This window comes from Theobroma cacao, chromosome 3, assembly GCF_000208745.1.
Source record: "Theobroma cacao cultivar B97-61/B2 chromosome 3, Criollo_cocoa_genome_V2, whole genome shotgun sequence".
Taxonomy (NCBI): Eukaryota; Viridiplantae; Streptophyta; class Magnoliopsida; order Malvales; family Malvaceae; genus Theobroma; species Theobroma cacao.
The window spans coordinates 2,583,216-2,588,148 of record NC_030852.1 but is presented as its reverse complement, the minus strand read 5'-3'; the positions used below and the strand labels follow the sequence as shown (position 1 = coordinate 2,588,148).

The 4,933-nt window shown below is 32.6% G+C and overlaps 1 long non-coding RNA gene and 1 pseudogene across 3 annotated transcripts; one reads left to right on the top strand and one right to left on the bottom strand.

Annotated features, from left to right (window-relative positions):
- The window catches only part of LOC18604161, an 18,933-nt pseudogene that overhangs the window by 2,076 nt on the left and 11,924 nt on the right, over positions 1-4,933 (bottom strand).
- Positions 3,437-4,689, top strand: LOC18604160. 3 transcript variants are annotated; one of them, XR_001927291.1, is made up of 3 exons: positions 3,437-3,643; positions 3,875-4,326; positions 4,477-4,689. It is a non-coding gene; the product is annotated as an uncharacterized LOC18604160 (long non-coding RNA). The 3 variants fall into 3 exon arrangements; XR_001927292.1 differs by lacking the exon at positions 3,437-3,643 and having other exon boundaries at positions 3,724-4,326; positions 4,482-4,689; XR_001927290.1 differs by lacking the exon at positions 3,437-3,643 and having other exon boundaries at positions 3,724-4,326.

The window sequence follows — 4,933 nt, the reverse complement described above, 5'->3', positions numbered from 1 at the left end:
AAGAATATGTGAACTGCTTTGATTTGCCTTGAATGTGTTAAGTGAGCCATGTCATACTATTATGATTTTATTGGTTGGTGGATTATAAAGTGGGCACTGCAGTGACAGGGTTCCATGGGCCAGCCTAATTAGAGGGGCACGGTTCCCAATTATTGAGCTTACCTTGATTGGAGAGGCGCGTAGGATAACTCTCGAGGTAGGATTTGAGTACACTTCACGCTGGCCACCACGTGAAACTGGGACTCAGCCAACGCCGAGGAACGACTGTGTTGTCAGAGGTGAAATGTGTTTGTGTGTGTGACAATAAACAGCCTTGGCAGTCTCGGTAAGATGCCTTCGTGGGGTATCCCCGAGAATGGATTTTTGGCAAGGGCCAAGTTTTTGAAAAGTGCATAAGCCATGTTGAGTAATTGGATGAAATCCAATTATTTATAAGGGTTGGGATGAATTATTTTAATTGTCTCCTATTACTCGGCTTTAGATTATTTTGATGATGTCTGTCTACTCACTGAGATTTTATAATCTCACCCCTTCTTCCTATACATTTTTCAAGCTCAGGATAATTTGTTGATAGTTGATTAAGACGAGAATTAATCTCGAAGTTGCATCTTAGAAAGTAAGGGTTCGTAACCCTACATTTTCTTAGTCAGTTGGGGGCCCACGTGTCACTGTAAAAGTAATTTTATTCTTCAGTTATTTGATTTAAAATATGTATGAATATATTTAGCTTTTACACCATGTTTTTGGTGAGTTTCGATATTTTCGAAGAAAAATGATGAAAATGCCCTTGTGAGCCATAAAGTAATATTTTATTATTTTGATTTGGAAATGACTTATGATTTTTTTTTGAAATGTGAGATTTAATAACTGTCGCTCACTGGGGAGATGCAGAAGCTGATGCTAAGCCTTGCGGGGTTTCGATCGGCGTTCGGGGTAGTGAGTGCCTATCGAGACGTCGCGGCGGTTGTCACGGGCTCGATAAGAGTTCCGAGTCGTGACAAGTAATGTAACCTATTGTTCCTCTAGCTTCTACCATTGATACAATACTCTCTTTCCTGCTTGATAGTTTTGCAAGTCCAATATCAAAGATTTTGAGCAAAAATTTTCATCTAGAAGAATGTTATGAGGTTTTATGTCGAAATGTAAAATCCTTGTGTTGCACTCTCGATGTAAGTACTCAAACCCTGGGGCTATTCCAATTGCAATTTGGTATAATTCTTTTGATGTCAAGTATTGATGGTCTTTCAAATTAGTATTCTCTTTGTAAATGAATCTTTCTAAAGATCCATTGGCCATGAACTCATAAATCAGAGCTCTTTTGTTGCCTTCTAAACAAAATACTCGAAGGGTAACAATATTAACATGGGAAGTTCGACTAATGCTTGCAACCTCATTAATGAGTTCTTGACCATTTCCTTTGGATGTATTAAGCAATTTCACAGCAATGGGATGGCCATCTAGTAGCTTCCCTTTGTACACACTTCCATAGCCACCTTTCCTTAGTGTTTCTTTAAACGAGTTTGTCATTTTCCTGACATTTGAATAACTATATCTTTTGGGAGCTAAAGTTCCATTATTTTTTAAGAAACCCTCGATATCTAGATCACTCTTTGTGAACTTCTTGAGAAAGCCCATTGTCTTAATGTTTTTGAACTTCCTAAGAAAGCCCATTGTTTTAATGTATTTGAAACAGATTGTAATGATACAAGTGATCAATAGACAAATTCCTACAATAACTAAAATTGCCAAGAGCAAAATTCAAGTCAAGGGGTGAAAAGCATAAATGCCTTGTTGAAAATTTTTCCTTATAACCATGGCATAAAGAATATCATCTGTCAACCCACAAAATGAATATATATATATATATATATATAATTAATTAATTAAGCTTAACTTGTTTAAATTTTGGACCTCATTATGCTAATGGAACTAATAATCAGCTGACCTTATTAGCCATATAATTATTAATTTTTTCGTAAGATATTAGTATTTTTTATTTATATATTATTTATAATTTTATAAATAAAATATCAAATTTGATAAAAATCTTGATAAAATTTCAAAAATATAGATTGTCATGAGTATCGATAGTGGTAAGAGATGTATAATAACACTCTCTTTAATTTGATATTTTCAAGTATAATTTCAAAATATTGAAACTTATAAAAAATTGAGAAAACTACTTTTAAATAATTTCAACGTTCCTCTCAAGGTGTTTAGGTTTGGTTGATGGGTAGAATGGTTGTGCACTAATGTTAAATGTAAAAATTACGGTGCATTATGCATTGGAAAATCATTTGTGTGGTTGTGCATAATCCTAATCAAGTAAGTGGTTGGACCTTTCTAATTATTTTAAAATTATGTATATATTTTTATAATTTTTTATAATTTAATAACTATTTTTATAAAATTTTTTATTATGATGATGGAATGTTCAATTGTTTTGAGTAAATATAATCATTTTCTCAAATTTGGTCAAGCACAAAAATAAAAATATTTTAGATTTTAAATATTGTGAGCATAATTTGGAAATGAAATTGATTTGTGTTTTGACATTCTTGGATGATTTCACTCTAATACCCCGCACTCTCGTTGGACACAAATAAGACCTTATTGATCAAACGAATGATCGTTTGATGCGAATTGGCGTGCTAAAGAGTGACAAAGGATAAAAGGAATGTTCAAGAATAAAATGCTTCGCGCGTTCAGAAACAATAATTAAATAATAATATTTTCGTTGGAGATGAATTAGTAAGCTAAAGGATGATTTGGAAGTAAATCGAGATGTAATGATGTGTTTCGGGACCAAAAAAGGCAAGTAAAAACTTTTGAAATAAAATAATATTAAAATATTAATATTGTATATGTTGTCGGAATTAGTCATGAAAAATGGAATATGACTAATTTAAGTGGGAGAGAAGAAGTAAAGAAGAATTTTGAAGGAAAACGACGATAAATTGTGTCGGCGTGATTTTATTAAATCGAGCTAACGCAAGTAAGTAAATATTTAAATATTATGGTGACACTGCGTTGAAATGCAATCTCAATATTTTGATTATACACGTGTAAGAAAAGGAAGATAGAAGGAAATTAGAATTTTTTTACACGTGTCGGAAGAATTAATTTTAAAATATGAAAATTTGAGAGAGGTGTATCAAATAAAATGAAGTTGAGGAATTACATGTAAATTGCATTATTTGGAAAGAATAAAATAATAAGGAAATAAAAAGGATGGGAATGACGTGGTTTGGATGGGAATGAAGAAAATATGTTGAAAAGTCAAACCAAAGAATCCTAAGGTGAATGGCCAGCCATACAAAAATCAAAGGAAGAAAGACAAAAGAAAAAACAAAGGAAACAAAAGAAAAGAATGTAGAAATGTAAGGTGGGGCCGGCTGAACAAAAGAATAAAGGAAAGAAGAAAAGAGATAAATGAGAGAAGTCGGTTATGAAGAGGAAAGATAGAACCAAAAGCTAAGCAAAAGAAAAGAAAGGAAAAAGGAAAGAAAAAATCGTGGGAGAGGAAGAGAAAAGGAACAAAAATTCTGCTCTTTTCTTGGCACGGTTTTGCTGTACTTTGAGGGAGGAAAAGAGAGCTTTTTGCTGCAATTTTTGGAGGAAGAAAAAAGCTAAAAATTTTGAGGTAAGAAAGCTGATTTTTTTTAAGTTAATTGCTAGAATTTTTTAGGTTTTTATGGCTGATTTTGGTGCTAAAAATTCAAGGTTTTTGCTGCTGAAATTGTGTGAATTTGCTGCTGAAAATTTTTAAAGGTTTTTGCTGCCATTGAAGGATAACTTTGGCTGCTGAAAATTTAAGCTGTTTACTGTCAATTTGTGCAGAAAAATTTGAGTTGTTTGCTGCTAATTTGTGCAGAAAAATTAGAGCTATTTGCTGATAGTTTGTGCAGGAAAAGTGGACAGCTTTGTGCTACCAAAATTGAGAAGTTTTGTTGCTGGAAATTTGAGTTGAAAATTGCTGATTTTAGAGCAAAAAATGACAGCAAAAGGGTGAGAAAATGAGGCTTTTGGTGACCGATTTTGAGAGGAAATGAAGAGAGGAAGCCACGGTGGTGAAGGGAATGACGGCTGGAAAGAAAAAGAAAAGAAAAGAAGAAGAAACGTGGAAGAGAGAAAAAGAAAGAAAAAGAAATAGAAAATAAATGGGCATGACCCAATAGAAAATAAGTGGGCATGGCCCAATATGAAATAAAAAATAAATGGGCTTAGCCCAAATAGGAAAAATGGAGAAGCCCATGGAGAAGGCCCAAAGGTTATAAAGAAATGAAAAAGACCCAAAGGTCATAAAAAAATGAAAAAGGCCCAATGGTAAGTTAATGTTATATTTTAAGGTTTATGGGCAGTTTAATATTGTACATATTTTGGATGAAAAATATGCAAGTTGCTTAAGGAATTTTTAATTAAGTTGCTACTCATACATATGTGTGATTAAGTATACTGAGTTTAAATTGTTGCTAGGAAAGTTTGTCGTGGAGGCGTGCCGAACGAAGTTTGTGACCGACAAATAGAAATAATTATATACGCGTACGAATCAATAGTGAAGTAATATCTCACTATTATGAGGTGAGTATGGGGGTCTCAATTTTAAAAATTCCGTATATATATATACATGTACGTATATTTTACGTGAAGTGCAAAATTTATGGAAAGCATGCGTTGATAGAATTTTAAGAAATTATGGGTGTAAGTTTTTTTTAGAAATCATTTAAAATATATATATATTAGACGTAAAGTGTTTTAAACTAGAAAAAAAGCTTTTCGAAAAGATTTACATCAAAGGAAATTGTGCCTTATTGTTTGTGTGGTGTGCATTCATGAAATTTATTACATATTCACCATGCTATTTTGATACAAAATATCATGCAAATATTTACAATGAACATTTTACGAAAAGAGAGTTTTAACGTGATGTGGG